We start from the raw sequence: 26,312 nt of genomic DNA, 5'->3' as shown, positions 1-26,312 counted from the left end.
TCTTAATGGGGAACCTAATTAAAGAGGAGGAGCAACTATTGCAGTGCAAGATCTGAGCAGTGCTAGAACCCCAGCAAATACAACAATGTAATGGACGGAGTGTTTAAACTTTTCACACTCACCCCAGTCAAGAGATCTGGGTTAAATCCATTGTTCTTTTGCTCAGTATGCCACCTCAGTTTGGATTCTGCCGTTTTCAAATCAGTCTTGACCCTGCTCCCCGTGGAAACCGTCCAGCACTAACTACCATGCCATGTCCTCCCTAGACTGGAATCCAGCATCTTGGGACCAGTGCTAGAACCCTTGCCAGTTTTTCCCCACTTCCCTTGGCTGGGTCTCTCATTGCTCAGTGTCTTAATTCAAAGCCTTAGATGAAAAGTTTATAGTTTTCATTCAGATTGGAAACCTATTTCAATGACTAGTGGTTGTGGTTCATTGAGAACATCGTGTGAAATAAGTCGTGTGTTTCTGAACAAATGGTCCCTTGCAATCCTCGGTCTATCGCCATTTTGTTTAAATGTGATATTCAGTCTATTATCAGTCTGTCCCCTTTTGCCCTTCAACAGCAGGATGTGATTCTGTACACAATGGAACCAGCCCACGGTTGCCCTAAAAAATGAAGTTGACATGTTATAATAATGTGGGAGGACACAGGATGTAGTTAGAGTAAGAGGTATTTAATACAACCTCATCCAACAGCCAGTACATCTCAACTGTAATATCTGGAACACAGTGGAACAGAACATAGAGAGAGCATGGTTCCACGCTGAGCAGTCTAGCAAGGAAACAAGTGACATCATTACACTTCTTCCTCTTGACATTTAAATAAGTAACAACATAGCTGAGAACAACTAAACATAATCACGCAAGTGCAAAGGCAACCTGCGAACTCTCACACTCCTACGAGAACCAGCAGACTCCAGAACAGGAACAGAAGAATGACCTCCAGAAGAAGACCTGTCATGAATAGAAGAATCACGTCCAGCAAAGTGAGAAAGTCGACTGTGGTTCCATATACGACCATCCTCTGTCTTAACAGCATTTTTGAAAAGTTTCACAATGGTTCTAGGAGCAGAAAACTTAGACCAATTTTGACATTGAACAGGTGCTTTTATCTTAATTTTCTACCCAACTTTAAAATTCATAACCTTGGCAGACTTTTTCTTGTCAACATACACTTTCCTTTTCAATTGCAAAGATAATTCTTTATCCCTCCAAGCTGCAATTTCATTGTTTTTTACACCTTTATCAGACACCATCCATGCAGGGCACAAACAAGTGTTGGGAGCTCTACCCTTGAAAAGTTCAAACTGAGTTTTACCTGTAGATGAATGCGGGGTGAATCTGTAAGCGGTTATCCGGTTCTGTAACTCCCTCCTCCAATCCAAACAATTAACCTTTGCCAACTGAATACACTCCTTAAGTGTCCTGTTAAACCTCTCCAAAGCACCATTTGCCTCAGGATGATATAATGAAATGTTCTTATGTACAACACCACACTTGACAAGATAGTCCTCCATGACACCTGAAAAAATTGAGGACCGTTATCTGAAAGAATTGAGTTTGGAAAACTCTCCCTTTTGAACACAGAATCCAGAAAAGTAATCACGGATTGACTTGTGACCTCCCTTACCAAACTTACCTCCACCCAACGAGAATATAGATCTAACAAAACCAACATGTAAGGAGTCTGTCTTTCACCATGTAAGGGTCCCACAATATCAATTGCCAATTCCTCCCAGGGTGATCTAGGCAATTTTCTACAAACCATGGGTGGGCTTCTTGTTTTAAGCACTTTGTCACTGATCTGACAAGGGGTACACTCCCTCACTAAACGTTCCACCATTATATCCAAACCCGGCCACCAAAACTTCTGACGGATGCGTTCTTTTGTCTTAGAAATGCCCATATGTCCTTCATGGGTCTTGTTCACAATAACATTCCTAAGATTCAAAGGCAGAATCAATCTGGTTCCTCTCATAAGTAAGCCATCAACAACAGCTAATTCATTTGCCACCAAAGACCATGGTTTGTTAAGGGAGGTAGACTTATTCTGATGTGAAAGGCTGATAACACTCATCATTTCATTATCCTTTACCAACTCATCCTTCCATTCCTCTTCCTTTACAGCTCCCAGAGTAACATCACAAACACTTAAATCACAATCAAGATCTACTAGATCACCAACATCTTGACCGCCAACCTCGCCTACAACATTCACAAATCTAGACAAACAATCCGCCGAAACATTAGTTTTTCCTGGAATGTACTCAAACTTAAAGTCATACTCTTGCAAGGAGATGACCCATCTTCTTATTCTTGAAGATATGGAATCCAAACCTTTCCTTTCAAATATTTCCTTTAGAGGTTTATGATCAGATCTGACTGTAAATGACGAACCCCACACAAACTTCCTGAATTTGTTTACAGACCAGAATATCGCCAAGGCTTCTTTTTCAATGACCGAATAACTTGGCTCAGCCCCTTTCAAACACCTTGAAGCACAAGCAATCAATTCTTCACGACCCTTCCTCACTTGAATTAACAGAGAACCCAGACCTTTATTACTCGCATCTGTCACAATGAAAGTGGGATCTCCAGGTACAAATGCCTGTAAGTTTGGTGCATTTCTAAGATCAGACTTCACTTGTTTGAACTCCACACTGCATTCTTCGGACCACACAAACTCCACATTTTTGCACATAAGCTTCCTCAAATGTACAGTCTTATCAGCAAAATTCCTCACAAATTTATTATAGAACTCCGCCATTCCCAAAAATGAGGAGACTTCTTCTTTTGAGGAAGGTTCTTTTAACATTTCAATTGTGTCAACTAACTCTTTCTTTGGACTGATACCTAGTCTTGAAATATGATGACCCAGGTAATCAAGTTCTGTGACACCAAATTTACATTTGCTTCTACGTAAAGTCAAACCCTCATCCAACATTCTTTTTAATACAGTATGAACTCTCCCATCATGTTCATTTACATCCTTCCCACAAATCAACACATCATCTTGGTAACATCTAACCCCAGGTATCCCTTTAAATAAACCTTCCATAATCCTTTGAAAAACTGATGCCGCTTAAATACAAAGTGCCTGAGTTTCTGATCACTATAACATTTGAGTCTTAGTTCGGCTGTGCCTCCTCTCTGGTCCTGGCTTAAGAACGAGAGGGCTAGGGGTTGGGCTATATGTGTGCGTGAAACACAAGTTGTAACATTTTGGATGCCATGATGGATTTCACTCTGAGAAAAAAAATAAGCTGAGAAAACACAAGTGCCGCAAGCAACAACTGCTCACGTTCTGGTTGTTTGAATTGTTAGCATTCTAAAATAGGCATGATAATGTAATTTGGGAAATTTTGTCTATCAAGCGTAACACGAAATTCGGGAGATTACGGTTGTGTGCAGTTGCCATCCTTTTTAAAAACATTTTTGTGATGCTAAGTTTAAAGCCCCTGCTTTTCCAATGTTATTCAAGAACATCTCTGGAGTTCAGCCTGTCTGCAGGATGTTCAAGGTCAGCTTCCTCCAGCTGACTGTCTAGTGACTGATAAAAGTGCCTCCATCATTACTCAGTGGTTGGCATTGTGTTGTGAAATCACTTCCCACTGTAGATGAGCTTTGAAGTTGGGGTTTCAAATCCTAAAGGAGGAGGGTCGGGGCACGCACAACTGTTTCAGTGCTGGGACACTCCCAGGAGAGGACAGAAGGGATTCATGATGAAAAACATTGTTTGTAGTGGTTTACCATCATGCTTTTAAAGTGCATCAGCGAGCCAACCTTTATGTTCTTCTGACCTCAAATTACTTGCAAGTATTCCAACATCTGTAATACTTTCTAATCAGCTGAGGAGTCATTCTATCTTTCCTGTTTGGATCACCTAACCAGTCTGCACCCTGCAGGAATCAGCTTGGAAATATGAGTCATCTGCCATCTGGCCGTATGTTCTCAAGCCATGGTTTCTCCATAGTCCAACTTATAAGTATGTATGAAGGCCTCTAAATATAATCTATATACACTTTTCGGTCTTCCTCAGCCCAATCAACGCATTGAATAGCCCATTCAAGGTCCTAGCTAAGAACTTTTGATTTTCTTAAAGTTATTTAATTAATATAATTACGTGTTGTGGCTTTCAGCCAGTCTTCTTCATACATACGTGTTACTATGTCATTCACATTTGTCTTATGCTAATACTGCATCTGCCAATGGGTCTGCCCTTTTGAGCCATTCGGCAACTTCACTGAGAGTGATGGCATTCAGCTATTTCACAAGGAGTACATCCATACTCCGTAGTTTCTTGAGTGTGAGGAACTGTCGTGGTAATGTTTTGTTTTTATTTAGTTTTTTAAGCAGATGTTTTTTTTTTTTATTGACAAATGCTGATCACTTTTCCAACAATAGCATGACATGTTGAAAAACTATGACCAAGGAAGCATTGGCCAATTCTTTAAATGGAATAATCTGGATTGTGAGGATGCGTGGATACCCATTTCATAAGGTGGAAATTAAGCCCATCGAGGCATGCAAAAAGAAATTCTATATAGACGAGGCTAGGCACATGCATTACCCATGTATCAGATCCAACACTGGTCTCTCTTACTGCACAATAAGAGAGCAGGTACAAGAAAGCTAAACAAATTCAAACACACTTTCCACTAGTACTACCTTGCAGGAATTAATTTCCAATATGTATGCAGCACTTATTCAATTAAATTCCTTATTCAGATTTATCTAAACAATCCATAAAAGAGCAGTAATAAATGAATCATAATTTCATGAATCTAAAATATTCAATAAAATACACATTTATCTAAAAAGATACTTATTTACACATTCACTATCGGAGGATGTGCAGCATTATGTACAGTGATACAACATTATGAATGGGCACTAATGGGGAGGGAAAATGAGATGCCAATCTAGGGAGGGACATAGCAATTCTTGCTTGACGTGAGGTTTGGAAAGGCAAATCTAAGTGGAGTCACAGAATAGGGAACCCCTGTATAAAGACATGAACACATGGTATATTAGTCATACGAAAGCAAAAGCTATGCATACAAACACTCATATGAGATGTTGGCATAAGTGTGGCCTAGATGGTGATGAGTTATAAATCTGGTGGCCCAGCCCAGTGTTGCAGCTTTTTTTTTTTTAAAAGAACTAAGCCACATAGAAGGTGTTCTGGGGCACTCGTTTAAGTGGAGCTGATTACCCTGAAAGATTTATCCAGATCAGATTGGCACTTAGCAGTGAATATGTTGCTGGTGGCAAAACAACAAATTGGATTAAAATGGAAAACAAAAGCTCTACCAATCATTAATGAAAGGATATCCAAGATTCTGCTATTGATTGCTGCGGGAAGATTATCGTATGGCCTGCAGGGCCTAGCTTTTTGCTAGAGACGATTTTGTTAAGGGGCGATATTGCCGGCTCCCGGTAACAAAACCGGCCCCCCAGGGGCCAAAAACTGCCCCCCATCCTAGCGGCCCACCGGGGAAACTCCCGGTGCGGCCAGTCCGGCCCTGAACACTAATTCAGACGTGATGAGGTTGTCCTGTACTTCAGGACTTTGGCTGCTTGTGTTCACTGTTCAATTTGAGTTATTTTTTTCTTTGAGACGTGGGATAATATAAATTGTTGTTCTGTTATTGTTAACTCGTTAAAATTCCTTGAAAAAAATACGTGAATGTGTTAATGCTTTTAATACGATCCAGCTCCTTTTTTATAAGCGCTAATATCTCAAAAACTATTGAACCGATTTACCCAGATCATAAAAAGCATAATTTCTAAGTGAAGTTCTACATTTATATCAAATTTAGCATAAACTTGTAGAGTGTTTTTTGCTATTTTAGGTGAGCTACAATTCCTTTGGTACCCTTACGGGAAAAAACGAATTTATTTTCCCCCTGCTCGGAACTGCACGAAGATGGGTGGGCTAGATTTTAGCTGCAAACGCCAAGCGACAGCCAAACTTGGTGCTGATATCTCCGTGGGACCAAAGGTACCAGCAAATCAAAAATTAGATATTATATTGTAATTGTGGCTACAGCATAACTAGAGGCTGATAAGAATTTTTGAATTTGGACTGATGACTGATCAAAATAAGTTACAAACAAGCTTTGATTAGATATATCCTCGCTTTGATTGTTCTAACTGCACGACTGGAGTGAGGGGGAAATTCGAAATAAACATGTTTAGGAAGAAGGAATTTCAGAAGGAAGAATGTAATTTCTTTTATTTTGCTAAAGCACATTATGTACAGTGTGGTACTTCAAAGCAGGCACCCCACACAAAGTGAGAATGGAAAAACGAGTCGGTTTATCCGATTCTGTATATGGCTGTTGGGAAAAATAAGTGCAGTCTTTAGGTGTTTTCTGTTCTGTGGTGAAGAAGCTAATGTTGGTGCCATGTATGTACAGCACAAACTACAACATTCCTCGGATTGTATCATAGTTTGGATATCAGACACCCGATTCTTCAATATATGGATAGTTAATGCGGAACAGTTTGAAGTACATGTTGACTTGAATCTCAGTATATTTCACATTGTGCTAGTTGTTCGGAGCAAGGAGAAAGTGGTGCAGATTGCATTTGATCAAGGTAAATTTGTGTGAATAAAATACACTAAAAGACAACACTTATTTCTTTATCCAGCTAAAAAACTGACCACGTTTTTTCATTTTCGCTTTTCGATTAAGTCTTTCATGTGTACTGCTTTGTATGAAAGTGCCCTGCCATCAAATAAACGCTTTCAGGGGTCGTTTTTCTTTCCTACAGGTTTCAGTCGTGAAATGTGTGCCTTTGATTCAGCCCATGCATCGTGCTTCTCTTTCTGCAGTGTTGAAACAAATCGAGGCCTAGATGTACTTGAGTAGGTGAAGTTTAAATATTCGTAGGATGAATACCTTAACCTTTGAGGCTAGAACTCTGTGTGTATGTGTGCCTGCCCCAGTTGTCCATAGACTATGTATCTCTATGACCTTCAAGGCCTTGATGATCGACATCAAATATTTTTTTTAAATCTATGCTCCGCTCAATCTCCCTTACCACCTTCCCATAAAAAGAACACAAAAAAGTCTTGTTTCATTGAGTGTTATTTTATGTAGCATGGGTATAACACTAGGGGCCGGTGGTTTACATTGGTCATTGAGGGTTGTTTTATGTAGTGTGGGCATAACACCAGAGGCCGGTGGTTTACATTGGTCATTGAGGTTTGGTTTATGTAGCGTGGGCATAACACTAGAGGCCGGTGGTTTACATTGGTCATTGAGGGTTGTTTTATGTAGAGTGGGCATAACACCAGAGGCCGGTGGTTTACATTGGTCATTGAGGGTTGTTTTATGCAGCGTGGGCATAACAGTAGAGGCCGGTGGTTTACATTGGTCATGCTCCAAGTGCAAATATGTGGGTGTTTATAGCTGTATGGCTGGACATGGGATTCACATTCCATAAGGGGGAAATAACAGTGTTTGTTGTCTGTTGACAAAAATGAGGGACAGGAGAGCAAGGTGAGATGGGGAGGCAGGGTAGGAAGCTTCTAAAGGATCGCAAAGTAGAGGTTTCTGTGTATCTCTTAAAGGTCGAGAATGAGTGGCCTAATCTCACTTAGAGGGTGAGTAGGTGCCCATTGGTGTGCTACAGAATCTGAGTTTTGGCCAAATAAGTTAGTTTGTTACTGCTGTTCATGGCCTTCATTGCCGAGCGACAAACCTTAACATCGGAATTTTCTGATGTGCGATGGGCCACATGTAAGTGTGTGTGTGTGTGTGTGTGTGTGTAATATATATCCAACAGAAAAGCAATTCTGCTCATTGCCACCAATAAAGTTTTACACACACCTTGTCAACCATGTCATTCAAATCATCATGTGAGCATAGTCCAATGAGGCGAACAGCTGTGCGAGTGATTTGAGAGTGGTGAGGGTGGAACCTGGGATGCTGGAGAGTAAGGTATTGATTCAGTATTAATATGTTCGAGCATGAGTACTTATGTTGCGATTCCTAAAATTTGCACATGGAGTTTGATCCTGTGAAGATGGTGGCTCTGGTACTAACCTGTCTGGAATTTCTTGCGTGTAGAGAGTCTTGCCAGTGCCACTTTTCCCAAAAATTCCATAGTGTAAATACATATGTTCTGGGGGTTTTGGTCACCCCCTTTCATTCATTGACCTGTCCAAGTATCCTTGTTTCCCCACAACAGCATGGAGCAGTGAGTCAGCCCACTTCAGCCATTGACTGTCTTGCACTGTGAAGGACTACGTTTTGCCTGCTCACATGTGGACAATCTTCTGAAATGAAGTGCGCTCCTTGGTGTGGCTGAGCTGCAGTACCACTCCTTTTATTTTTCTAATATTTTTACTATTTTTTTCACACTGAATACATGTGCAAACAAATATAGATGGAACTTTGCAATCTTGATGACGTTTGACATGCTGTCTTGTGTCAATGCTTGTTTTTCATATGCTGTTTAAAGGCGAAGTATATACCAAAGGAGCTATCTGTAGAACAGATACTGGCTTCCAGTGGTGAGAAGCTATTAAGACACTGGAGTTTGGCCGTTATTGGAACTCTGGTCGAAACCTGAGACTTAGGCCCACCTTACAAGTAGGTAATGTTACAGTAGTGTGTGGGGGATTTGTTATTCATATGACACATTATTAACCATGTGTGATGAATACCTCTTAATTGTATTTTTTCGGTTTGAAAATCGGGCATAACATGAGGAATCGGCTATTTAACGTATCAATTTCTAATGTTTTTCCTTTTTTTCTAGGCCTTTTCTTCCTATCAGTATCCAGAGTCTTTCAGGGGAAAATGGCAAGTGTGATGATAATCACACAACTTTCAATTCCAATCCCTTCGAAAACCCTTATTTTCACACTGATCACTATTTAACCCTGGACTTTTAATGAACACTATAGTTACATTTAAAGTAAGATCAACTGTAGAAATCCAGGATTTAATGTGGCCAAGCCTTCTTTGAGAACTTAGATGTCCCTTGCCAATAAAACCTTGAGGTAAAGTTGGGTTTCTTCGCACTACTGATGTAGGCAGATACCTTGCTTAGATTTTAGGATACCTAGTAAATCCACATACAGATTACATGTCACCAGGGCAAGAACAAGAGTTTAGTGATGCTGTACTTCAGAGGGCATTTTGATCGAGTTTTTCTGTTTTTAATTTTGGTGAGAAAGGAGGTGAACTAATTGAGAAACGTTTTAGAGATACCCTTGCAAATTAAGGTTGTTTTTTCTGACTTTGTAGGAATTCCTAATTTGGTTAGTTTCAGTAGATACCCAGGTATGCAGAAGTACGCACCCAAAGGGTTTTTGGAAGTCCAACAGTATTCGGAATGAGGGGATAAGAGAACAATGACAAGTAGATTGTAATCAACTGCGTCAGAGGCCACCAAAAAGCCAAAGAGCATCAAGGGGCAATAGTCGCATTAGTCTTTTTGGGTGTCATGGTCTATTTAACTTGTATGGTCTAAATGCTTCATCTAAAGAAAATCATTCAGTGGTATTATTGTACAGAATACCTTCTGCGAGGACCAACTCCGATATGGAACTGGGCGTTTAATGAGTTAAAAATTTCAGAAAATTCAAATGAACTAAATGAACCGTTTTCTTCTAATCTGCTTTATTGGTTGAATCTTAACTGTTTGTACAATATCCATGTCATAAGTTGAAGACCGGTTTGCAGCCGTTCTGCTCTTCCTACCTTCACAGATCAGAATTGTTATTCTTCAGGTTTCTTGGTGATCTGGAGCTTGCTTGCTTATTAGAATCCTTTTGAGTCTTGATATTCTGCAGCCCTTTTTCTGGTGCAGGCGATTTAGCACAAGTAGTACCTTGATCTTTCAATCAATCAATCAATCAGTGACACTTATAGAGCGCGCTACCTACCCGAAGGGTCTCAAGGCGCTGGGGGGGGTGGGGGGGGGGGGGGGGGGTGCCGCTACTGCTCGAACAGCCAGGTCTTCAGCTTCTTCCTGAAGGAGAGGTGGTCTTGGGTCAGGCGCAGGTCGGTCGGGAGGGAGTTCCAGGTCTTGGCGGCCAGGTAGGAGAAGGACCTTCCTCCTGATGTCGCTCTTCGGATGCGGGGGACGGCGGCGAGGGCGTGGTTGGCTGATCGGAGGTGGCGTTTGGGAGCGTAGAAGTTGACTCGGCTGTTGAGGTAGCTCGGGCCTTGGTCGTGTAGGGCTTTGTGTGCGTGGGTGAGGAGGCGGAACGTGATTCTTTTGTTGACGGGGAGCCAGTGAAGGTCTCTCAGATGTCCGGAGATGTGGCTGGTTCGTGGGAGGTCGAGGATGAGTCTGGCTGAGGCGTTCTGGATCCGCTGGAGTCTCTTCTGGAGCTTGGCGGTGGTCCCGGCGTAGAGGGCGTTGCCGTAGTCCAGCCGGCTGGTGACGAGGGCCTGGGTGACGGTCTTCCTGGTCTCGGTGGGGATCCACCAGAAGATCTTCCGTAGCATGCGCAGGATGTTGAAGCACGCCGAGGAGACGTTGTTGACTTGCCTGGTCATGGAGAGGGAGGAGTCCAGGATGAAGCCCAGGTTGCGTGCGTGGTCCGTCGGTTTGGGTGCGGTGCCCAGGGCGGGGGGCCACCAGGAGTCGTCCCAGGCGGAGGGCGAGGAGCCCAGGATGAGGACCTCCGTCTTGTCCGAGTTCAGTTTCAGGCGGCTGGTCGTCATCCACTCGGCTACCTCTTTCATCCCTTCGTGCAGGTTGGCTCTGGCGGCGGCGGGGTTGTTGGTCAGGGAGAGGATCAGCTGGGTGTCGTCGGCGTAGGAGATAATGCTGAGGTTGTGGTTAAGCCTGGCCAGCGCATGCGCTGCTCTGCGAGAAATGCTGTATTCTACTATGGACTTGAAGCTCCACCCACTCTGCGCCCATATTTTTCATTGACTTGTGTCATTGTCCTTTGTAAATGCTGGCTTATGATTAGTTAATAGGCATGCTAGTACCGCCTTGTCTTCTTTTGTATCCTCCCAAGAGAACTGGCCATTTTACTTATATATATATTTTTCAAGATACGTCAGGAGCGAAACTGCATCGCAGCCTAAGCTTTCAATGGTTTTTATCTCTTAGGCCAAGCTGAAGGGTACCGGCAGGACTAAGCAGACCTATTTCTACCTCGCCCTAGTGCTAGCTTTGTCGACTGTGCATTTAATATCATGTTATCCTGAACACTTCTCCGTTGATTCTCATCTTCTGATCTCGTCGGTCGGTGATGTGACCTTGAATTCCAACCTTAGTCTTGTAAGCCACTGCTATGGATCAAGCAGGAAGGACTAAAAGTGATTGGGTTCTCAGAGTTTGAAAATGTTGATAAAGATTTTAAGTTTATGACTGCACCTCCAAGCAAAAAGCCCAGCATGAAAGATTCACAGACAAAGAAAAATAAAAGCGAAAAACTACCCAAAAATCAACAAAAAGCTGCAGTTACTAATGGGAGAACGTTGGATGACTAACTTTACCAAAGAGATTTAGAAGTTGCCTTAGCCTTACCAGTGCAAGAAACATCAATCGAGGTGCACTTATCAACAAGTATTGAAACATGCACAGATACCAAAACTGATCATGTGCATTGCCTTCCCCTCCTCTCAAACTGCAGTGTGGGTGGCGATATCCTGGAGTTGGATACAACCACAGATTTTAACCGCATGCGCGCGGCGGCTTTTCCCGCTGTACGCGGCGTTTTTTAAAAACACGCGTTACATGACGAGCTCAGCTCGTCATCAGCGTGCGAGCGGCGCAACTGATGGCGAGCTGAGCTCGTCATCAGCGCCGAAGTGATTAAAGACAATGACCTGGACACTCGCTGCTGAAGACCAGCTGCATCCAAAGCTTTATCTGATAAAAAGAAGATGCTAAAAGATGTTGGTGATGATGAAGACCAGGTTGATGACTGTATGCCAGATTTGACCTCCGAATTGGGTAAAATCACAGATTTTGAAGATAATGACCTGGGCACTCGCTGCCGGAGACCAGCAGCATCCAAAGCTGTATCTGATCAAAGGAAGATAATAATAGATGTCAGTGACGACGAGGACAAGGTTAACGACTGCATGCCAGATTTGACCTCTGGTAACAAAAGTGTTCATTGGTTATGCTGTGCTTAGTGTTTTACACTGGTCAAGAAGCTTTACTGGGAAAGCATTCAACTGTAGAAAAAGTAAGGTCACTAATCCGAAACAAATAGGCCAGTTGAATACTATCATATGAGTTGAGCCGCTTTGTACATTTCGCTATGTTTAGTGCTTTGGTGTTGATCAACATTGTTTTTGTACAGTTATAGTTTATCCTGCATCAATACTTTTTCCATCTTATTTAAGGTTGTTTGATTGTTTCATTATAAACCTCTATTCCTGCTTGGTTTTAACTCTTTTAGAGCAATACCAGTCTGCCTTCCTTTGCTACATTAAAGTATACTTCTACTCCCTACTGAGAAAGGGCTAAACCTAGAAACACCTGTGTAGAGTTAACCGCACTACCTGCACCAACTTTGGTGAAAAACGACCGCAACTTTGAAGTAAGCATACTGCATTTACTAGAATCAATGGGGTGAACTGTGCTGGGATGGGAGGCAGTTTGCTCCCTCCCTCTTGTGTTTAACAGGCTTCTTTGAGCTAATGAGCTGACAAGCTCACCTGGGATGCACCTGTTTGCCTGTGGAGTTCTACTATGCCTTTTTTTGGCTTGCATTTTCTCTTGATCTGGGGGTCCCTCATTTTGTGCAGAGGTTGTTGGTGACTGTAACTCTGGGCCCACCATCTTGATTGCCTCGACCGATTCCTGGATCACTGCTTGCTGCTGGGCCACGCCTTTGGTCGCCTGCCCGTCCAATACCCCTGGATGGCCCCCTCCGAGACGCTCTCTTCCCCCCCCCAGACATGAATAGCCACTAATAAAGCTCCCTTATTTCAACCCCTTCATGTGGTCCCCCCCACATGGCAGAGATGCCCCAACGCGGTGATGGAATTTGGCACTGGACTTCGTGACTATGTGACCCAACCTGGGTTATGGACCCGCTTACTCTAACTTTTTGGGCCCCCATGAGGTGCTTTTCCTTTACTGCCGGTCTGCCAGAACTGATCTTCTTCCTAGCCCCCTATTTCTACTCCCATTCCCTATTCAATCTATCGGGGACTCGTTCTTCTATGTTTATCTATGCAACTGTAACTAATGTAATTATGCAAAATTGTTATTCTTGTTATTACTGACCGCTGAGACCTGAGCAACATGGCTGATGCCTGGTGGAACTGCTAGACCGCTATAGAGTAGATAAGCCCTGGTTCACCACCTCGGCCGTCACCTACCCAGCCAGACATTGGGCACAGTTTGCCTCGTCTTCCCGCTGTGTCTCCTTCCTCCTCCTTCCTCCAACGAATTACCGTAACATTGTTTTTTTCCTGTGTTTTAGTATGCTCTTGTAACCGATGTAATTTGTAACTTGTAACTCAATGATCCTCATGTAAAGCACTCTGATACCTCAGGGTCTAGCCAGCGCTATATAAAACTCTCCAATTAACTAAATAAATATTGTTACAAGCTATGTCTTATTTAGTCTGGAAGCACTATCTTATTTTTCTCCTACTGCAGGCACAACATGCTTTCCTACAACTTTCAGCGCGCCATGCGCCTTTCACTTTCTAAGCAGCCTGGGACAATGGCGGTCTCTTTGAAATGAAATAGGTCTCGCATTTACAAGAGTTTGAGCTATTGGCATTGTAAATGACAATGCTTTTTATTTGTGTTAATTATCAAAACATATAAATAAAATGCATTGTCATTTACAATGCCAAAAGCGTAAACTCTTGCAAATGCGAGACCTATTGTATTGCAAATGCTTGTTCCTAATAACAGTGTACCCAGTAGAGTTTGTCATGAGGCTTTACGCTCATCTGGCACTCGCCTGTTCTAGAGAACCATCTCGGCATTGTACTTTGGCCACTCTGGGTGATGTTTAAGCTTCTACCATAAATCCCATCGACTGGATAACTTTGAGCGGTCTAGAAATGTAAAGTAACATTCTGGTGTGGCTTATGTCTAACAAATTAGAATATCTGATAATTGTGCTTGTGTTTACTTTTTAACTTTGCCTCTTTCCAAGCTTTTCTGTGTTCCCGGAATGGAAGGCCTTGAGCCTCGCAAGCAATGCCTTGGGTGACAGGTGCTAATGATGCGGCTAGTGAAAACTTAAATGACTTGTCCTCTCCCATCATGGCAACCCACTCATGCAACTGTTGTACTGTTGAATGAGATCTGTCATCAGGGGTGAAAATATGCTTTTGATGAAGGCATCCATAAGCACCCAATTAGGACCCTCATTTCAAATATATAACAGACCTCCACTAGTGGGTGATTGATTACTGCTGGTCTTGGCAGACGGTGTCAGTAATTTCAACTCAATTTGGATTTCTTGCAGGCATGTCATATCCATGCCTTACAGTCCAGAATCTTTTATTAGGCAGCAAAGCACTGAAGTAGTTTGTGAGATGTATTGACAGTTTTTTATTTTCTTTAAGACATTGATCTCTCTACAACTGCCTGTCCCCAACCTGCAGCACAGTATTAAACAAGTTGCTGTTGTGAGCAGTAGTTAGTGTTATTTCTTCTTGGGACACTAGACCGCTTCACAACCAATCAACTTGATTTCATTTTAGAGCTTACAAAATATATTTTTACTCCTCTTCTGGTGATCTTGTAAAAATCCAAAGCTGTGCTACTTTGTAACTCAGACTTAACGAAAGAAACACAATTGTTGTTCGGTTTTGTATGTGAAGAAACAGTCACTGTGTCTGTATTGTCTGATAGGCTCAGAAGTAGTACTAAGTAGGCCTGATAAAGGCTGCGTTTGCAGAATGCTGCCCTTTTCACCGTTCAGGCTGCAAACATGGTAAACCTTACTTGCCAGCTCACCTACTATTAGCAACGCTTATAGCAGTCATCACATATGCTTCGCAATATGGAGTGTGGAAAATCACTAAATTGCTATAGTGAAAGTTTACTGTTTGAAGGTGTTGTTCTGCATGCCTGTTTCTAGACCTTTATGCTCTGATTGTTGAAACTGCTTGTGCTCCAATGTGCAAAATGCAGCATTTGCAAATACACATTTAACTTTATTAATTAAAAAACATGAGTGTTCTTTCATAAATGCATTTACTCTAGTGTTACATTTTGCCAGTTGGTGTAATCAGGTGTGTAACTAAAATTGGTCACAAGGACCGGATGCGGGTGTTCCTCTGTGGGCACTCCTGCCAAAGATAGTGAATCGATTCTAACTTTTGTGTGTTTTGACCAGGTTTTTTTTTCAGGAGATGTTGGTTTGTTAAAGTCAGTTCAGGCTGAGAAACGGTTTATATGCGAGGTATTAAGATTTCCCCCATGAAGTAAAAAAGCTAAGTAATGAAAATGCCATTCAACCAAAAAATAGTGTTTATTTAGACCATGGTCTTTTTTTTAAAAAAACAGTAAAAGCAATGTACACAATATTAAATGATAAAAACCGTGATTCATTTTACATTATGATAGATGAAATACCACATGCACCATAAATACTTGGGGGCCGATAATGATGTCGGTCGGAAAGGCTTCAAACGGCATTCGGTTTTCCGAAATCTAATTCGGAATCCGCGTTTCCAACCGACTCTGAAACACACCCCACTGGCCGATTATGATAGTCAGAAACCTTTCGGTTGTTCTGACTCGGTTCCGATCGGCATTCGGAGAAACCAAGCCCGTCGGAGCCAAATCGTACAGGTCTATGGATGCATTTCCGACAGACTCATTATGATGTCTGGTTCCACCTTTCTGAATCAGTTTGTCTGACACGGATCGGTTGTCGTAATCTGACTTTGGGGGCTGTAGCTGGCCACCCTTCATCCAGAGACGACCGGTTGGGGCCAGTGGCGTTACCCATGTGTCCTCTCTTTCCAACCATGCACTGTGTGGCAGGCACCAAGGGGTGCCCGCCACAAGGTGCAAGGTTTTCCGCAACCACCCCTTTTTTAAAATGAGGGAATGTGATGGTCAAAACACAGCCCCCCCAGTGAAGTCAATGGGAGTCTGACTAAAGTGTGTTTGAAAACATTGTAATCGGTGGGTCGGACTCCATGAATCTGATTCGGTCGGAAATGATTCTGAGACGGAGTCAATTGGAATGCTTTCCGACCGACATCGTAATGAGGCCCTTAATATGGCAATGCCGAACAATACTTTGCAAAATACTTTAAAAGTAATAAAAGTTACTTTATACAATAAAGAATAAAAATGTGCCACAAGTATTATCTATGCTTTACTATGTATGCTTTAGAGTGCTACCCCTGGTTACCTTTATGTACATCTTCATATTGGGATAATAATTCCCTCTCAGCAGCCATAAATCTCCCCAAGGCACAAGTTGCATTCAGGAAGCTCATATCCATTAAACAAATAGCTGCTTGCATGCAATCGCGAATACCATACTGTATATACTTACTGTAGGACATACCAAGAAAGAGTTTAGGAAGCTCAGGGTAGGTGCCTAGAATACCAGCCCTAATTTTCTGTTGCAGATATATGGAGCATGGAAAGTTTAGGTTTCTGATGGCACTTTCTTTTGTCCCACTGATTATGGTAAAAATAGAAACGATCAAGATTGTACATGCGTGCTCTGCATGTTAGAAATATTCCTTTTGTTTTGACTTTTAGTCTGTGTCTTTTCTCAGCCATTTGGTAACGACTGCCCTTACATTTACCCCTGAAAGATGGCCCTTATATCGTCCATTTGGGTCGATTGAATGAATTGGCTATTAGCAATGAACACATTTGCCATTGTGGTGGAGCAGACTTTTTATATAACAATCCAGTGCAGACAAAGTATATTGCTGATTTGATGAACTGTGACGCCTTTATTCCCCCACATGCATTCTAATCAAAATTTGCTTTAGGATGCATGGAGTTGGTCAAGTTGATGATTAAGTTGAGCGGATGGATGAATCTAAACCGGAAAAGAACTGGTTGCTTGGGTTTTTTTTTGGTCTCTTCCAACAACTCTACTGCCTTTTGCTGTGTCTAGTTATTTTGTGGGTCCAGGAATATTCATTGGAATGCTTGTTGGTGGCTCTGACAGCAGGGGACGGGGAGAGGGCCGCAAGAAATAAACACAGAACTCCCAGTGTCTACCTCGTTTGTTGGAGAATCGGCCTATTGCTCTGCATGACTTCTAGAGAGGAACTCCATCTATTTTGCAGAGGTGTAAGGTAGAGCAAAGAGTTTACAGTTCTTTTGCACTACATAACACAGCTTGGTGTATCTACATCCGCTGCTGATCTTGATGTTGTCACCATGTAATGAGATCAATTCACCCCGAGACCAATTGAGCTTTCCCTCCTTGCAACGATAATGGAGTACCATTACCTTTAGCATTAGTAGTAGTAATGTCAAAGATAATTTCTATGTAACTCTGAGTTCTGCAGTTTAATGAAGTTATTCAATATCATTATTCGTTATTCTACAGGCAAAATCCCTCCCCATTCATTTTAAGTTTTTGAGACGTTCTCGCATAACAAATGAATTAGTGTGATTTTCTGCAGAAATAATAATTATTTTTGAGCTCCTAAAGACCGTCTCAGCAACCCTGTGAGTAAATGTGTTGCTGGATCGTGCACAGGCTTCTGTCCCTTTTTTCGTCATCTGAAATTTATAGGGTGTAAGAAAATGTACCCTTTAAGAATATTTGTCTTCACCTCTGCAAGATGAAGGAAGCAAAGCTTCATGATTTTAATTCTATGCTTCGCCATGAAACGGGCAGAATCCTAATAGATGTGCCTGCTGACTCCATTGGAGTCCCCTACACTTAGGTGAATTCCTTTCCTTACCGTGATACAAGTTTGCTATCCGAGGAATTTCCTGTAGCTCTTTCATTTATCCTCCCTGAGTGTGTGTCTTCTTTCATTGGCAAGTAGTTTGAGTTTGAACCTGAAACGCGAGCTTTGCGCATTAGCAGAATTTGTAGGTTAGATAAACTAATTTGAAATCTAAAGATAATATTGGGTTTTAAAAGTAATTCATGGCAGGGATCCTAGCATGCTTTTGAAAGTGTTGCAATTGCTGTCCTTGTCATTTTGTATGCGTGTTAAATGGTGATCCTTTTAATGAATGCACTTTATGTAGCTCTCTCGCTCTCGCTCTCGCTCTCGCTCTCGCTCTCGCTCTCGCTCTCGCTCTCGCTCTCGCTCTCGCTCGCGCTCTCGCGCGCTCTCTCTCTCTCGCGCTCTCTCTCTCTCGCGCTCTCTCTCTCGCGCTCTCTCTCTCTCGCGCTCTCTCTCTCTCGCGCTCTCTCTCTCTCGCGCTCTCTCTCTCTCGCGCTCTCTCTCTCTCGCGCTCTCTCTCTCGCGCTCTCTCTCTCTCGCGCTCTCTCTCTCGCGCTCTCTCTCTTTCTCTCTCTCTTTCTCTCTCTCTTTCTCTCTCTCTTTCTCTCTCTCTTTCTCTCGTGTATATGTGTATATGTGTATATGTGTATATGTGTATATGTGTATATAGATATATAGATATATAGATATATAGATATATAGATATATAGATATCTTGAAATACTTCAAAAGTAAATTTTCGTGACCTCACAACAACAGACGCTTTACGGCGGGAATCCCTTCGTCAATGTCACCGGCACATCTGAAACGCCATGTTTTTCACCACACTCGTGACAATAAACATAAGGAAAGGACTAACGCTCACTATCTAGTGTGAGCGACATTTTGTACGGGATAAAAATAACATGTATATACACGTAAAAACTTCATAGAACAGCATTTCATTATCCAACATGTTCATAATTGGATGGATATTGCACCCACAAAATGCCTAATTTTCACATCAGTATTTCATTATGACCTAAGAACAGAGGGTACCAACGCAAAATAACCACTTAGAACGGACATATGGCATGCATATATATATATAATACTTTTTTCTATCAGAAACTCCTTGGTCAATTTTGGCAACATAATTCATATGAAAATTTCGTTTTTGATATATATTTTACCTAAGCTTATTTATTTATTTATTTTGAAAGTTTTATATAGCGCGAACAAGATCTTAACAGATATCAGAGCGCTTTACAAATACAGGGGGTAAGGAAACAGGAAACATGGGAGTGATTAAAAAACGTTTGAGCAAAGAATAGTTGTTTGTTTTTTCTTGGAAATAACGGCAGAAAGCTTCAGAGTTAACTCAGTCTCCAGATATGAAGAATAAATGTCTAAGTCAGACCCATAGGACTTACACTTGTAGATTGCTCAAATTTTTGTGCCTCTGCATTAACTCGTTGGACTACCTTACTGACTTAGACGGACATAGCAACAAAATTCAATACACTATTTGGAGGTATTCTATTTGGGTAACTAGCTGGCATGGAATAAGCCTCTATTTTCCAGAGTTGTCTGTGAAATGATCACAACATTTATCTTTTTAGGTTTGGCTTTGCCACTATTTTACTAAAATTAAATGAATAATATGCTTATTATAGGGGCTTCCAGCAACGCCTGTTCGTTCATTGGTCTGTTATTGTCATTCACATTTTTCTTATGCTAACTACAGCATACATCCTGGGTGTGTGGATCAGATTGCTTAGTCATTTACTAACTTCAATGTGAGTGACGACATTCTACCCGTTCACAAGGAGCACATCCGCAGACAGTGGGATCCCTTCAGCGCCAGGGACTACTACGGCGAAGTTTGCTTTTTGAGATCAAAAAATAATTTTAATAGAATGACGAGGCCACAGCAGCTTTCCAAACTTTTGCAAAACTCTTGACAAAAAAGTCAAATGACTAACATCCAATGCCAGTCCTATTGGCTCTGCCAGTGCTTGTTTAATAGCGGCCGTGATGAAGGGACACGTTGTCTTGAGACACGTGTTGGCCTATGAAGAACTCTTGTATCAACCACAATAAATGAAACTCAATACTTATCATTTTGATTACTGAGTATTAACCTTTTAAGCTATTTTTTAGACCTCAAAATATAGTCTTATCAAAATGGTATTCTAGAATGGAGGATTTTGTCTTGTGATCCTTTTTTAGGTCAATGTCAAACCCATTTGTGAGCCTCTGCTCCCCTCCCCCTTCATTTGTGGGCTAGGTCTGTCGTGAATTTGTAGAAAAGTTGCACATATCTTCTAGGAGTTAAACCTTCTTTTTTAGCACACACCCCACCCAAGAGTTCACACATCTTCACTGTTGCTCCTATATTCCTCCCGAAAGACCCATGACTTTGGTAAAGTTTCTACTCAAGAGCCTACATCTTCGCAAACACTGCTTCAGCAAACATCTTTTATAGCAGACTTTCCACAAAGCGTGCTTTCCTCATGGCATACTTTATGCAAACACATTCTGACTGCACCTTGCTGCTGCCATGAATGCTCTGTATTTAGTAACATCCAAGCAGAAAGAGTGAGAATTTGCAGCACATATGTGCGTTTTCGACATGTTTTAATAGGCACTAGTTCTCATGGGGGATTGGTGAGGTTCTGTTGCAAGATTGGGAAACTGAGGTGGACACCACTCTGGTATTGGTTGTTGATTGGGGTCCATAAGATGCTATAGAATGTTATCCAGCTGTGATGAGCCCTAAACATGCTGCAGATATATCGGAACTGTTGTAACTTGATGGGTAGTAGTTTGTCAAATGACGGTCAGCTTTGTCCATAAACCTAATGCACCCTTTTTGCATATAGTAAATATGAAGTTGTGATAAAATAGTTTGACCAATATTATAATTGTATACCAAGGTGAAAAATGTGCGATCCTTAACTGCTTTGTACTATTATTTGTCAGCAAAGTGGTGCATGTCAGTATGGCGTATTGTACTGTTTGTAATCTGTTCTTAGGCCTAGATGATTGTGCTGAACATGACTACATATGCACATCACTTTATCTCCTTTCATTATCAATATTTTATATTCCTTTGATTTTCCCCTTGGCTCTATTAAATGATAGTAATATAGGTCAGTAAGTTGAGCCCCGAAGTCTCAGACTCATGTGTAACTTACAGGTCAGAAGTTTGATCGAGGTATGTTCCACGCAAACTTTCAACCTTCTCAAATGAATAAAACAAGTACCATATCAGTGGATCATAGTATAAGCAGCTGAGGAATTACGATTGATTGCATTTGGAAAATTCCTTATGTGTCATGTGTCTTTGTCCCGCAGTCTTTATTCCCGCATGGAATCACAACGTGGTTGTTACAACGACCGAGTTGTGATTCTGCATACCATTACGGAACAACGACTTGCGGAGGGGGCGCTGGATGTTGGAATAGTATAATTTACTATTCCAACTCCAGTCTGTGCGGACACTAAGGAAGATGTTGGATTTTAAATCCGACACCTCCAACCCCCCCCCCCCCCCCCCCCGTCCGCAACTCGTTGTTCCGACTTGCGGAGTAATGGATGCTGAATTGCAACACGGTCGTTGTAACGACTGCGTTGTGATTCCATGCGTGAAAAAAGTTTTGTCATGAACGTTGTTTACCGTCACACGCCTGAAAGTTACTGCACGGTTAGTGAATTGCCGGTGAAGTGTTTGCGCGTGCTCAAGCTGTGTGGCCAAAAAAAAGGGATAACCCTGGCCCCCCTCCCAACTGTTTGTATGGAGTGTGGTTGGGGCCTGTTGACGTCAGCCTGCATAGGAGACCTGCCTACACGGTTTGGGGAGTAGACCCGAAATGAAAGTACATGCGTCTGTGCTATTCCTCTTGCACGCAGTCCTGCGTCCACAGCCGATGTATCAGCCGGTAGTCTATTGCAGGGTACTTTCAGGCAAAAAGCCTTCAAACCGTTCCTAATCAGCCCTATACCGTGTCAGCAAAATGATGATCACAGGCCTGTAACAGAGCCAAATTTAATTAAGATTGGAAACATTTTCAAAGGTTATCAAAGTACCAATAAAGGGAGCGATAAGAAATTATGTTTTTTGTAATTGATATCGTTGCATGTCTATTTCGTGCACATGGCCTCTGACACCAGAATAGCTGCCGTTTGCCATTGCCCAATCCCACGGCTGTTTTTTTTCCCCCTGCTAGTTTGATGAGCTCAAAAGAATTGGAATGCAAGCATTTTGCTGCATTTATGTTAATGTCCAATTATTGCTGATTGAGGTCTTTTCTGAAGGCATTTTCCGCACAAGGGCCCATTGAATCTGTATTATTTTATGTGGCTTTTACTGGAATTCTTGATATATTTGGGTGTTTGAAAATAAATTTGACGACCATTTGGCATACCAGTGTGTGGGCTGTCTGTAGTAATCCGGGGCCATTAATACACACACCTACATAAGAACCCTGCTTCTAAGAAGATTCTTTTGCACCTGCATCATATGTGCGTATTTCCGCCAGTCGACTTATGGATCTCATATCTGTGCAACTGATGTGCATACACATCATTTGAACACTGACTGCAATGACTCATGAATATTCAATGGCAAAATAGGCAGTTACTGCAATCTGCCTTGTTCAATTACCGTTTATCTCACAGACAAACCGCATATCACGCTTAATTAACTGATTGCTATCCTCTTTTGCTCATGTTTCTAATAAGAGCAGCTGATCCCTACCAACAGCACTGCTGTAGATGTGAGGTTTGCATTGGCGAGACAGACTATCTTCATTCAGTGTAAATCTTGTATCGTACTCCTTCACCCCACCATAAACTCTTGACATATCCGTACCAACAGGGGTTTCGCCCTGGTCCACCCCTGCAGTCCCCTGTCTTTCAAATATCAGAGATTCTGGTGCTCTGAATAAAAAGACTTGCATCAAATGTAGATTCCATGAAAAGCAAGCTACTTTATTTGTTTGATGTAGCATTAGAGTTTAATGAAATGGTTATTTCGTAGTATTCACTTACCTCAATTATTGGTATAGATTAGACTTTTAGTTGACGTCAGCCATCTGTATAATGAAAATTAACTTTTCAAAATCTTTTCTGATAGCTCCTCTGTTGTGTTTGGAACATGTAAATATTAAACCTGCAGTGGGATGTCTGGATAGCCAGATAACCAAGGAAGATGCCACCACACTTGTATAGTTCAGGTGATTCAGAAGCTTTGAAACCTCACATCTAGAAGGCATTTAGGGTGTAGGAAGGTATTACTATGAAAGGAGGAGCATGGAAGTAAATTGCACTCATTTCGGTACCGGTGTTGGAGCTGGGTGATGTTCACTCACATTTACATCTATAGAATAAAGAAACCTAATATATATTGTTTCTCAACTAGGCAAACTTTATTCTAGGTTTCAATTTTGGGAAAATGAATATGAAGCCGCTTAATGGTTCCAGATTAATAGATTCCAGAATTGAACTGTGGACAGCTGTAGTAAACTGTGTTAATGACCTTTATAAGGCTTCCAATTCTTCAATAGGACATACCACTAGGACCTGATGGATCCACAAATGAAGTTTGCAGATACCATAAATGTAAACTTTGTCCTAAGTTTTTTAATCTGTACGCAGAGCCACTGCTGCAAGTACATTACTTTTAACCACTGCACACTCAGTTAGAATAAGAATTGGTAAATTTTTCCTCATACTTTTCAGTTATTAAAATCTTTGTCAATGACGAGGCTTATGCAACTGTTTTACCGAACTCTGTTGTGTTCTATATTGATGTCTTCTTACTCTCCGATTATAGCTGACACACACAGTTTTCAATAAGTTATAACTTAAAGTTTGAAATATATGTTAAGTTATGGCAAAGGGCAATTGAAGCCCTTGCAAATAAAGCTACGGCGAAAGCCTCTGATGCCCTCCAGCGATTATTATCCAAAAGATGCGTTTGTTTTAGTAATATGCATATCAATATAGAGTAATTTGGTTTTTGTACATAAACCCATAACCGCGCAGCTCTCAAATGACCCACCTAGTTTGTTTTGAGGTGTTTTAGGTTACAAGTAAGGATGTCCCCTCTATTAATAATCGGGTCTGCAAACAAGGCTTTACTCTAGCAGAAATAGGAACGTGCTTAGGAGCTGATGTTTAAAGTTTTCTCAAAATTTGATTATGTCCACTCTCCCCTCTTCTTTTCCTTTTGGCTATGGAACCTCTGGCTGCTGCAATTCGTCAATCGGCTGATGTGGTGGATGTTCCTCTTCCAATTGGTTATTCGAAAATTTATTTATATGCGGACGATATTATTCTTACACTTACTAATCTTCCGCGATCTCTCCCTGCTCTCCTCCGTGTCATTGATGATTTTTCTTCTTTTTCTGGCTATAAGATAAACTGGCACAAAAGCGAAGCCTTACCTATGTCCCTTGGTACTACCAAAGATGCAATCTCTGGTTTTCCATTTCACTGGCAACCTTCTCGGCTTAAGTATTTAGGAATACTCCTCAATAGGGGATTGGATAACGTTGTCACGGACAATTTAACTCCCTTGATTGCGCAAATGCAAAGGGACTTCGAGAAATGGAAAGCCCTGGGTTTATCCCTTTGGGGACGGGTCCAGGCGATTAAGATGGTCACCTTACCGCGTTTTCTTTATGTTCTGGGTATGCTTCCTTTGACTATTCCTTTGGCTACTCTTCGGTCCATTGATTCCAAAATTAAATTTTTTATATGGGGTACAGTTAAACCGCGTCTCACCTTAGCAAAATTAAAATCCCACCAATTGCAGGGAGGTTTGGGTCTTCCCTCTATCGAGCACTATTCCCTTGCCCTTCATCTTTCTCATCTTTCTTTCTTTTTACCTAAGTCTAAGGACATCCCTCAATGGGTGCCACTTGAACGCCATTTATTGGCTTCTGGCCCTGGTTTATCCCTTTTATATGGCAAGGGTTCCAGTTCTCTTGACCCCAAAAATCCTATCCTATCCGCCATGTTTAAGTCTTGGCAAAGAAGTCACCGTCTCCTTAAATCTAATTCGCGGCTTCACTTTCATGCTCCTATATGGTCTAATTCGGCTATTCGAGTTCGAGGTCGAACTGTATCCTGGCCTTTATGGCAGGACGCTGGTATTCATTCCCTGGAACAACTGTTCCATGGTGAAGATTTTAAATCCTTTTCCCAACTAAATGAGGAATTTCATTTACCGCCCACTCAATCCTGTAAATATTCTCATCTTCAGCAAGCTATCACAAAACATCTAAGTTGCCCACCTGCACTATTGTCCGCTTCTCCTATTTTATCTTACTTGAATTCATGGGGAACTTTTAAAGGGGGGTAACTTCTGGTCTCTATAAGACTTTTTTGCACCCTTTATTTTCGCATCCCCTTTCGAAAGCTCTTCAATTGAAATGGCAAACACGCCTCTCGGTGACATGCTCAGATACTCAATGGGATCTCATTTTGGAAGGATTACATAAGGGTGTTCGTGAAGCTCGCCTTAAATTTTGTATTTTTAAAATTCTTCATGAGTGGCACTGGTCTCCGGTCAAATTACATCATGCTAAGTTACTTTTGCATTCTTTGTGTTGGAGGTGTTCTGCTTCTGGCTGTGACATAACGCACATTATATGTGAGTGCCCTCGTACCAGATCATTTTGGCTTTTTGTACGCAACACCTTGGCTCATTCTATGTCATTGCTCTTACCCTTTACCTCTGCAAACATAATTCTACATGACTTTCGTGGCCTTTCCAAGTTTACTAAACCACAGACCCGTCTCCTCATACTGCTTTAGCCACGGCAAAAATTTGTATATTGCGTCACTGGAAATCTCCCTTACCTCCTTCTCAGGAGGAATGGTTGGTGGCAATGATACAAACTGCCTCTTATGAACGTATAATTTACAGTCTACAGGACCAAGCTTCCATTTTTCTGCAAGTGTGGTCCCCATTCCTGGAGACCACAGTGGATGATAACTCTGTCTCTACTTCTTCTTCTTCTACGACTACTCTTCCTTCTTAAATTCACCTTCCTTGTAACATGCTTACTTTCTCTTCCTTCTCTCTTTTCCGCTTCCTATCGTTTTTCTTGTTTCCATCTCTTTTCACAACTAGTTTGTTACTCTGGGGCTTCCTTTCTCTTTCTTTTTCTTTTTCTTTCTTTTTCCTTTTTTCCTTTCTTTCTCTTCTCTTTCTTTTCTTTTCTTTTTTACCCTGAATTTCGCCTTATGAATACTAGAGGATGTGTTGTTTTATACCTCCTTTGTTATATTTTATGAATGATTTCCTCATTTATACTGTGATTCATTACTTCCTATGCATATGTGTCTGCATTTGTGACGTATTTGAAATTTTCTTAATAAACAATTTCAACACAAAAATTTGATTATGATTATTTTCCGACAGTTGCTTTTATATTAACAAGTGTGGTTAATAGCATT

The 26,312-nt window shown here is 41.5% G+C and overlaps 1 protein-coding gene and 1 pseudogene across 1 annotated transcript in view; both read left to right on the top strand.

The window, feature by feature from the left end:
• VANGL2 (VANGL planar cell polarity protein 2) overlaps positions 1 to 26,312 on the top strand; it is a 319,026-nt gene that overhangs the window by 57,185 nt on the left and 235,529 nt on the right. The window lies entirely within an intron of this gene.
• Positions 8,020 to 23,683, top strand: LOC144798111 (RAD51-associated protein 1-like; annotated as a pseudogene).

This window comes from Lissotriton helveticus, chromosome 12 (assembly GCF_964261635.1).
Source record: "Lissotriton helveticus chromosome 12, aLisHel1.1, whole genome shotgun sequence".
Lineage (NCBI taxonomy): Eukaryota > Metazoa > Chordata > Amphibia > Caudata > Salamandridae > Lissotriton > Lissotriton helveticus.
Note: the sequence above shows the minus strand (reverse complement) of the source record. Positions and strands in the feature narration are given on the sequence as shown.